The following is an 11051-nucleotide window of genomic DNA, read 5'->3' as shown; positions in this document are numbered from 1 at the left end:
GCGGCGCACACAGAACGGTCTGGGTTGGAAGGGACCTTAAAGACCATCTCGTTCCAGCCCCGCTGCTGTGCGCAGGGACGCCTTCCACTGGCCCCGGCTGCTCAGAGCCCCATCCAGCCTGGCTTGGAACACTTCCAGGGATGGGGCATCAGCGGGGGCTGCAGGCCAGTGCAAGTGCTTGTCCTTGGAGACTGAATGCTTCCTCCTGCTTTTGGGGGTGCTGGACGTGGACAGTGCCCGGCGCTGGGGAGCGGTGGGAGGGAGGGAAGGGAGGCTGGGCTCCCTGCCCGGCTGCAGGCAGGTAGGATCCTGCAGGGAGTTTTACAGCTGTTGCCCTCAGCCCTTCCAAGTGGGCCACGGGGTGGAAGCTGCCAAGCTGCGAGGTGCTGAGGAATGGGGATGGTGCAGTGCCCCGGCTCGGTGGGGAGATGTGTATCGGAAGCCTGGGTACCTGCGGATTGCATTTGGCACCTGGTGACCAACAGATGAAATGGCCCTTGCTGACCTCTCAGGCTGTAGCTCAAGGGGTCTCAGTTACTTGAAGAATGCCTGCTAGGAATGGGCAGGGACAAAAATGCTTTATTTGCATTTCAAGCTAAAAGAAGCCAGTCTACATAAATCATTTAACTTTCTCTGCTACCAGGGACCCTCCAAGCTGATGTTCATGCCCCTCAAATTAAGGACTGAGTTTGCTGCAGTTAAACGTTTAAAAATAAAAAAGGTACAACAGATACATTTTTCCATGCAGAGGCACTTAAGTTCTGGTTGCTGGGTTGGGGTGTTTTGATGGCTTTTGGTTCTGTGCCCTCTTGAACTTGGAAATGTTCCTGTTAACGGGTATAGTCGATACCATAAACCCAGGGTATTTAGAACTGTGTTCTTATGTTATAAGATCAAAGAGAAAATTCAGATTCTTTCTCCTCTTTATTGGCCATTTAATACAGACTTGATGAAATTGTAAACTCTTCAGTAGGAGATTTCAGTAACATTAGCACCTCAAACTTTATATGTTATCTGCATGAGGAAGTAAAGGTAACTTAACTCACACTTTTATTTTGCCAGTTTCTAGTATTGCTACTTGAAACACGAGGAGAGTTTGATAATCCTTGTGCTGCAGGTCCCTAAGCCCAGCCTTCTTTGAATTTTTCTCTGTTGGAATAAGCACATTCTTACCTTGCAGCTGCCGGATATTGTTGTTCTGCACTCACCCAGTCCTAAGTAAGGCCTGTTTGACCTGCCTCTTGCAGGTGAATTAATGCAGTGTCCCCAGCCCACACTGCCCTGTCTGCTGCTGTTTCTTGTACCATTGCCTCCAGCATTTTAAGGGAATTGAAATACTTGGGGTATTTTTTTTCCCCACCATTTTTTCCTGCAGTTGTTGCAAAGCAGGCTGTAATTTTATTTAAACAGTGCCACTGCAGTCTAGTGGGTGGTTAGCTGATTTTTGGATGCTTTACTGAATACTCTCCCAGCCCACCCTGGTTTCTAAAAATAAGCTGTGGAGTAGCTTTACTTAAAACAGTCTGTGAATGCACCTTTGGAAAGAAGCCCCTCCTGTATGTTGCAGTTAGGTCTTGAGCTCTGTGTGTTCAGTCTGTTGATGGGGAACATGGCATCTTTGTTGGAGCTGTGCAAAAGCTGGGTAGACTTTGCAAGGAGAAGCTTAATTGTAGTGCTAGTTTATCACAAGGGGTTTCTGAAGTAGATTGAGTTTCTGGGTTATGTTTCAACTCCCTGGGGTAATTTCAAAATTATTCTCAAATAGTGTTCTTTCTCTATTTGAGTTTGCAAATGAGAAACAACAATATGGACATAGTCTTTTCATATGACTTTTATTTTTGCTGTACAACAGTAATGAAGTTACTGTTTCTTTAATATCGTGGGAAGGAGCAAGAGTAAAGAAAATTGGAAATTTTGTCCTTCACTTAGGAAACAAATTTGCTTTGGTGTTGGCAGTGAGCAAAGGGTTTATTTCAGTAGTTCTAGCTTGAATTTTTAAGCCTCACAGTAATGAAAACCAGCATGAGTATATGCAGACTTCTTGGTGAACCTCATCTGAATGATAACTTCCTCACTTAAAGACTAATGTAGTAATGTATAAATTGCTTGGGGGGGGTGTTCTTGAAGTCTGTGTGATACCACAGTGTCCCAAGCTAGCAGTAGCTGTAAAGCAAGTAATTTCTTGGACAGTGATTTGTTTTGTTTTGCTGATTGTCCTTTTTAATTTTATGAGGCAAAATTTTTCAGTTTGGACAAGTGTCTCTGCTGTAAAGCTGCAGTACCAGAGTTCAGCAGCTTCCAGTGTTTGAAACAGTGTCAGTTATCCAGTTTATTCCTATTTCCTGTCTTTTTTTTTTTTTTTTTTTGATATCATTAGTCTGATCTCTGATTTTCAAGAGGGAGCTTGGGATAGTGCCAGAAAGTTCTTAAAATTGCTACCTTGGGATACATCATCCACAGAAATCTGGCAGTGGGAGAGGCTGAGGAACAGCTAGAACAATACAGCTGTCTTCTTCACCCACCTACCTCACATTTTTTTCTTTGCCTCCTGCTGTAAAACTTGAAGCTTAATGCTTTTTTGAGATTGTTAACAAACAAATGATGCAATTAAAATTTATGTGCAACTTTAAAACAAAGAAGTCAGAAGAATTCAAGTAGCTTTGAAGAATTGATTCTGATCGGTTACAGTTTTGGCTTGTTAGTCTTGAGCATTTTTATTTTTTTCCTAGCACAAAGCTGTTTGTTCAGACACTGAAGCTTCAGAAATACCTGGCACATTAATATTTATCAATAGCCATTGGCAGAATTTTAGATTTGGGGTTAATTGAAGGTTGCTTCTGACGAGGGTGTTTTAAAGTTAGTCGTTCTGCAGGATGGGTTATGTGGAACCATTTCTTGTACTCCTTTGCAAGATGGCATGAAATGGAGTTGTGTGTGGTTTTTCCCTCCACCCTGTTCTTTCCCTCAGGGAATTCAGAGTTTTTCCTGTACCGTAAATATTGGTTATGGCATCCGTTACTTCAGTTAATTAGTCATATAAAGGAATTGTTCTGACTAGTTGTGGATGTTGAAATCGTGTATTACAGTATGCATCATTAGCTCCTCTCAGCCCCTCTGTTTTTGAGATCCTGGTGTGACTGACAGGCAGTGCAGTGCACCCATGGGTACGGTATGCTCTGAACTCCCCAGGTGAACTTCAGAGTTCAGGGCCTTGGAGATAAGAAGCAGAAACAAGCATTTTCTCCTCTCCTTTCCTTGGTGCTTAGCTAGCAGTCTGTGTAACCAATCTGACAGAGAGGTGGTAGAGGTTCAGGCAGCCCTTGTAAATTGCTTGGGTAAAGGGTGCCTTAAGGTTTTTTCCTATTTAGAGTGTGATTGTAGCACCTCTCTCTAAACTTCTGAAGTAATGTTAATGTCCAAGTAGATAAAAAATGTGTGTAATTTTAATGTCCAGGCTCTGTGTGAGTTTCATCCATATGCAGTCCATGCGTGAGCCTCATCCAAATGCCTGGAGGGGTTCAGTTTTGATTTAAAACATACATAGGAGTGTGAACCATCAAAAATTTAAAGCTGTTAAGAGGATAGCTTGGCTACAGCAGTAAATGTTAAATTTCTTAGAAAGCAACCCATCCCCTACCCTGCCAAATCCTGAGCAGGAATACTTGACCTTACAGCTTTTATTAATGGGTACAGCATTCTGCTTGGCACTTTCACATGTCTGCTTAACTTTGGGATTCTGCGTCAAGCTCTCCCAGTCCTTTTAATTTGAGAAATGAAGGTTGTTGGGCCCTGGAAGACGTCTGCTGTTCCAGCTTATTATCTGGGATCCTTGTGCCTCTAGGGAACTAGATAGCCTGGCTGTAGGAAATGCTCTTGTCTATTTTTGTTTGGCTGATAGATCCACAGTTGGTCTACCTCCTGTCTCAACACAGCCATCACTGCTCTCTGATCAGGATCTTGAGGCTTTGTAATGAAAATATCCTGGATTAGATTACTCTCTGCTCCCTGATAGAGTAAACATGCATCCTGTCATCTTGGATGACACCCCATCGGGACAGATATGCTTAAATTAGGCAGGTTAAAATTAGGGCATTTAGCACTGGAAAAGGTACTTGTGCATGGCTGTACTAGAGGAACAGTAGGTATGGTTTTTCTCGTGAAAAAGATTACAATTTGACAAATGAAACCTCAAGGGAGACACAGCAAGCTTTACCTGTAATTAGTTGTTCTTTGCTCCATTGAAACTCCTTCTCAAGGAAAGTGCTTGCAAAAGCACAGTTCCAAGCAGGGAATAAGAAGTGAGAGCAAGACCTTATGCCAGAATGTAAAATTCATCTGGTAGTGATGGACCATAATGTACATGCATCACACCTCATTAGCACAGGAAATCAGCATGGAAAAAATAATGTAGTTGATAGCTGCATATTGATGATCTAATAAATGTTTAATGTCTTATTTACCAGTAGCCTTTTTTCCCCCAGGTGGAAGGCTTGGCTGACTATACTTGACTATTTTTTTCCCCCACCTGAACTTGGTGCATGCTTACTACCTCTGCCTGATGGGCTTGTCAGCAGACTCTAGGACTCCTGTGGAGCTGCCATGCCAAAATATTTCTTATTGTCCAATTCATGGACAAATACACTGTGAAGTAGAAAACATGGATCCATGTTTCCTCAGTTTTGGGGAGGTAGATTATGGAATTTGTTTTCACCTGCTCAGTACTGTATTTGTCTTGCAGCCTTTTTGATCAGAAAAAAAAGGTTGAGGAAATGGTTTATTATAAAAGTTATGTCCCTTTGCTCTCAAGTGACACAAACGCAAAGGGTAGTTTTCAGGTTTTGTTTTGCTCTTTCTTAAAAGAAGAAAATGGGGTGATGTTTTAGAAAGTGACTTCAGCAATGCTGGGTAGTGACAACTCCAGTTGATTTCAATAGCAGCTGCAGGTGTCACCTCTAAAAAAGAACCAAGGCCTTAATGGTGACCACTTCAGAACCACCCTTTGAAAAAGGGATTTATTATTGGCATGCTGTGTGTGCCAGCAACTATTTGCAGCTTCCCCAGAATAGAAAGTCTAAAGACTTAAGTTTCATGTAACTATAGGAAATCTGTCTTCTAATTTTAAGCAGAAGTGCTCTTTGCACTCTTAATCTTTCATGCATTCATGTCACTAAATCTAGAATTTCTTATTCTTTGAAATAAATATGCCTCAAAGGACAGTATTCTGCTAACTATTTAAACTTCAAGGTATAAAGTTCTGGGAGTTTTTTGAATGTCACAGAGATGGTCAGATAGTAAAGAACACTTCTATTTATACTCCTTGAAAGCTTCCTTAAATAAACATGTGCTTATTTATTGGAAACACTGAGGCTGAAGTCAAAACTTGCAGATGAAGTCCCTCATCTCCCAGCCGCTGAGAGTGTGCTTGTACACCTTTTGTCAGCTTTCTAATCTTTATTCCAGAAGGTGCTCCAGCCAGCCTATCTATGAAATGCTACACTCCTAGCCACACAGCTGGTGTGGGCATTAAATCTTTGACTGAAAATGGAATAGGTATTAAAGTAGTCAGGATTACTCTTACACGAGAGGATGTGAGCTGGAGAAGCAGAGCATGTTTGATTCACTGCAGTGCAGTGGTGTCTTTGTAGCACTGTCCCTGGGCTGTTTAAAGATGTTCCAAATGCTATTTTCTCAGTTTAAAAATCTGCATAGGAAAGGTTTGCTGGAGACATGACCACTTGTAGCTTTAACCTTAAACAATCAGGATTATCTTGGATGTAGTTGGGGTAAAACTATAATTGGTTGTGTTATATCAGACTTCTGATATTTGGGCTAATTAGGCTGTGTTCCCACTGTATTTTAGGTGGCTTGAGTGATCCTGTGAGGTTCAAGTGTTAGTGTAGATGCTGAGGAGCTTTGTGTGGCAGAAGCTGCCTTCTGTGTTTGAGGCTACTGCTTGTATTTCTTGTGCAAATGCAGCTTGCTTTGAGAGCTATTTGGGTTCACTGTTTTTCATCACAAAAACTGCAAAAAATTAAGCTTTAGTCAAACAGTAAATGATGTGAAATAACTACATTTTCTGGATGTAAAAAAAGCCAAAACTTATGTAGTAAATTTTTAGTCTATTTGGGGTTGATAGGTATTTTTGCCGCAAAGTTTTTCTTGTATGAGAAGGAGATTTGAGACAGATGTGTAAGGTAAATCGTGATTTTGATTTTAAGCTTTGAAAATTACTTTTGTATTGTCCCCTGTGGGCTAGTGGTTGTCTGGCCCCTCTGTCGAGCAATGCCTTCGAGTTACTGCGTGTAGGTGAGATGAGAGGAATTCATCTTTTTTTGTGTAGTCTGACTCCTCCTCTTGTTTTTCCTCTAGGTGTTGCTTTGTGTTGGCTCTGAAATACATGCTATGAACATACTTTAAAAACTACCCTAAGTTCATAAAGCAGCTATGATCATATCATATACTTAGTCATCTGCAGGAGCTTTAGGTTATTGTGTGCCAGAAAGCTTCCCTCCCTGCTCTTCTGAAAACAAGCCCAGTGTTTTGTCAACTCTGTGTGGGTCCTGCTTGTGTTGCCTGCTCTGTTTCAGAGCTGCTCAACCTGGTGAAGAGACTAGAAAGTGACCCTGCCTTTTCTGCCAGCCCACCCATTTGCTTTCCCTTGTTCCTCTCCAGTTCTAGCTGCAGTAATCCTCTGATCTGGAAGGAGCTGGAGAGCATCAGTTTGGAAGCAGAGAGGCTGCTTCAAGGAGTGAGGAGTAAGGGTGTCTTGGCAGTGTATCTGGCTCCTTGATGTTTATCCATTTGCCTACCTGAAGGATAGTTGCTACTGTTCCTTGGCAGTGACTCCACCATTCCCTCCCTCTTCTGTGCTGTGATAAACCTTTGATGGGCTTTTTGCTAGAAATCTGCTCTGGCTTTGGTTAGTGGGTGTCTAAAACGGGTCAATCTCCGGTCAGAGGTGACTGCTGGCAGTCGTGTGCTGTGTCCATTCAGTGCTTTGGAGCTGCTCAGCACTCACAGGAGCAGGAGGTGGAGGTGTAGCCTGACCACCCCCACCCTGCCTCTTCTCCCAGGGCTGGGGGATGAACCAGTGTGGGTAGCTGAGAGCATCTTTGCCCGTTCACGTTGGGCAGCGCTGACCTTCTGCTTCCCGTGGGGTGGTGGGGCTCCCTTAGAGCTGCTCCTTCCCCTGTGTGCACCCAGGGAGACCTGCTGGGAGGGAGAGAGCTGAGGAGAACAGTGAGAGGGCTCTGGTGTAGATCACCTTGAGTCAGGGAGGGGTGGCCATCCCTGATTTAACCACAGTCTCTAGTGCCTTTGCTTACTGTACAGGAAAAAATACTCTACGTAAATGATTTGAGCACTGTCTTCAGCAGAGTCTGTCATGTGCCCATGGATACTACGGGCAAGGAATGATGCTAGGCTAGGAGTGAACAGATGAGTTTATTTTTTGATTACTCCAGTGCTTTTGCCTTCTTTTTTCTGGTTTGATGGCCAGATTTTGCTTGAAGATAGTTAATTTTAGAAATCCAATGTGTGCAACATAGCAGACACATTTCAGCATCACCAAAGATTTAAATACCATTCAGCTCTAAGAGAAATGCTTGCTATTTGCCTGAAATATCTCTACTGCTGCTTTTGATATTAACCATTTTTCTTGTAATTATATTTAGGGAATGATTTACAGTTATAAAATGTTGTTTAAGAGTTTAGTTATACCTTACTCTCATTTGTTAAACCATTCCCAAGGGTTTTCTTTATAGTTATAGCTAGCCTTTAATTTGTATATAAAGGAGAAAAATTAAATATTTATTATTACTGTTTCAGATGCTAAATAAAGTGTAAAAAGCATATTTAACATGAGGATCTTCTGATAACAAGAACTCTGAGCTGAAACATGTAGTAAGCCTGGATTTTATCTGTGGTTGCAATGACTGTTTGCTCCTCAATAGAAAGCTACATTAGATGGAAGGGACAAGGCATTTCAAGGCTAAATGAGAATCTTAGGCTTACTTGATTAGAGCTTGCAGAGGTTGCTAAGAAACAGCCTAATAGTCCTTGAGTAACCAGTTATATGCCCCTTGGACAGATGCAGTGGTGCTCATTCTCTGAACTTGCTTGGGTTTTTTTGTTGGTTTTTTTGTTGTTGTTGGTTTTTTGTTTTTTGGGTTTTTTTATTTGGTTTATTTTTTTAAATCTGAGATAAGGCTGGAGTATTAGTACACAAACTGCAATCTGTTTACATCCTGCTTTGGTCTTGGAAGTCCTGATTATATATATCTTGCTCCCAGCAGGATGTGCTCTGGTGGGCTTTGTTTAGTATGTTACTATTTGATTATTGTGACATTTAAATTATTCTTGCAGTGCCTCTTCTAGTTCCACAGAGTTCACTGTGTCTCTAGTCTCTCCAGTGCTTTCTACTACTATGAACATACCAGCTTGAATAACTTCAAGCATATAACATTCACACTGGATAAATTTTACATTTTCAGACTCTTATTGAGTAGTAAATACTAATACTGACGCAATATCCTATGGTAGGTAGAAAAATGCTTGCTTTTGGGTAGAGCTAGCTTTCCTTACCCCTTCATGCAAATTGGAGAGAATTTTTGTGTGAGCTAACAGTTAACTAAAACATCAAATAGAGTTATTTCCTTTTACCTTTTTTTTTTTTCTGAATATGTATGATTCTGTTTATAGCATTGTAAAGGTCAACAGTCTACTTTAAGACAGAATCTACACTTTTAGTGTAATAGGTCCTAGATTCCAGCTGGAGAACTTAAGATCTAATTAGGGAACTTCTTCATACTTGGAAGACTTGATTGACACGTGCTTTAAGCAGTTAAGTTGAGAAATATTTAAAGAGCTTAATTATTGATCTTCAATTAATCTACTGAAGTAGAAGTTTTTTAGGATGTGCAATTTTTGATTCTATTTAGTGTTCTTCCTATTGACTGAGAACAATTTTAACAGCACTGGTCTGGTAACCTGTGCTACTGCTTAATAGTTTCAGTTACTGTTCCTTTCTCTTACACCATTAAAAAAGGTGGTTTTAATAGGTCTGACTTATGGTACAGTGACATGATTTTCCTTGTGTCACAACATGGAATTTTTACTGTAACTGCCTACATGTAATCAGCAAAGTCTAAAAGTCAGACTGTGCTTACTTGGACTGTGAAGGGCAGGTATATCCATGTGCTGCCCCTCAGTAATGACTGGTTTTTGCACGCCACAATGACCTGATAGCACCCCTGTGTTGGTTATAAACTGTTGTTTAAATCCTACGTTTATATGTAGGCCCAGAATATTTTAGTGTTGTGTTTGGCTGTTGGATACCTTTGTAGAATAGAGTATTTTTCCATGATTCATCTACACGTATTGGTGCTTTCTCCTATCAGAAAGTGAGGAAGGGAGGGAAGTAGGGAAAATGAAGTGCTTAGACTTGCACAAACATGTAAGGTGTAGGTTGTCAAATATTTAGTACTCCTGCAGTGCCTTCTGATGTTTGCTGTTCAGCTGTGATAACTTCAGGGTTGTGACTACCAAGCTATAAACCACACATCTCTTGTTCTGGAAGAGGTGAAGGTAAAGTGGTTGCCCAAACCCAGCTGGTGGCAATTCTTCAGAGGTTAATTTCCAGAATTCAGGTTCCCTTTATCTAACACTGTGTGTCCTGGACTTGGACTGAGGGCTGTCAGAACGTTAATTGTCCCAGGGCTCAGGCAGAAGTGCAAACCGCTGCATGTCACCAGAGCTTGTCAAGCTGCTCATATCTACTCCCAGATCACTGCAAATATAAGGTAAACAAAATAAGCTTGGCTTAAATAAAAATAATAAGCTTGCTATCAGTGATAATTTGTTTGTCCCTGAGTCATTAGGATGGATTTTCAAGATTTGGTACTCTGTGAATCTTCAGCTTGCCAAGGAATCTGGAGAATTCAGAACAGCAGGGAGTTGGTGGCAGATGAAGTACTGAAACTGTAAAGTGGTCACTAGGACGTACTCTTGAGTTATGACTCCAGCTTTGGACTAACAAAATTACTCTCTGGCTTTTTTTAATGTTGGCCTACTTTCCATGGCTTTGTTCTGTTCTCCATTGATACTCATCCTGATGAGGAAAGCTGTAACATTGTTACCCACCAGAGGAATAACTAGGGGTCAACAATGAAATAAATTTGAAGACTTGCTGACATCATCTCCCTGTCATAGCTTCCAGATCCATGGCAGTGGGAGGAGAAGGGAAAAAATAGAGAAGCATTCTTAATTTACGTGCTTAGAGTAAATTTATAGGGAATGTGCTTACTTTCAAAGGCTGTTTCATGTACTTTGCTACCCTTGTTACAAAGCTCTCCTTGCTAAGGTGTGCTCATCTGTGGGCTTTGTCTGATTTGTAATAATATGAAGCTATATCAGATCCCCTCCAGTTTACATGAATCTGAAAGATATGGTTGGATATTGAAGTTCTGATGCTGCTTTGTTATGGTGGGATTGATCATGTCTTGGTTGTCATATATTCAAGTAGATAGCTTGGAATTGTGGCCTACATATGCTATTTTATGCTGTGTTTCTTTGCACTGTAAGCAATTAATTTTTAATAGTAATTAAGTCCAGTGTAGTGGCTGGTGCTGCAAACATGTGATAAAGATTTACTGTAGCCACTGTTCAGAAGATTCAGTCCTGCTCCTGGAATATGATAGAAGCACTTGTTTCAGGAATGCGTTTATGAACGTAGCTTTTTCACAGCTAAACTCTGGCTCTACCATGTATATTTAACTGTGTGCACAATCCCTGTTTAATCCTTTATTCAAGTTCCTTGCATGTGTTGATCTACATGAAAGAACTTGCACCTACTCTGAGTGGCGACTCTTATTTTTTTGTTCAACTGATTCCTGTAAATTTACAGAGAACTAAAATAAGGCGTTTTATTTCTGTTTGCTTCCCTGTCAACCTCTTTAGCATGTGCAGAATTTGAAAACTGAGCTAGTGTTTCGCTTGGGGCTGAAATGAAGGACAGTTTAGGTGTGTTATCCCTTTCTTTTGGATTAATGACA

The 11051-nt window shown here is 41.1% G+C and overlaps 1 protein-coding gene across 1 annotated transcript in view; it reads left to right on the top strand.

Moving 5' to 3' along the window:
• Positions 1 to 11051, top strand: part of LOC103618865 (protein jagged-2) — a gene marked incomplete at its 3' end in the record, with an annotated part of 63022 nt that overhangs the window by 1064 nt on the left and 50907 nt on the right. The window lies entirely within an intron of this gene.

This window comes from Corvus brachyrhynchos, unplaced genomic scaffold (assembly GCF_000691975.1).
Source record: "Corvus brachyrhynchos isolate BGI_N302 unplaced genomic scaffold, ASM69197v1 scaffold245, whole genome shotgun sequence".
Lineage (NCBI taxonomy): Eukaryota > Metazoa > Chordata > Aves > Passeriformes > Corvidae > Corvus > Corvus brachyrhynchos.
Note: the sequence above shows the minus strand (reverse complement) of the source record. Positions and strands in the feature narration are given on the sequence as shown.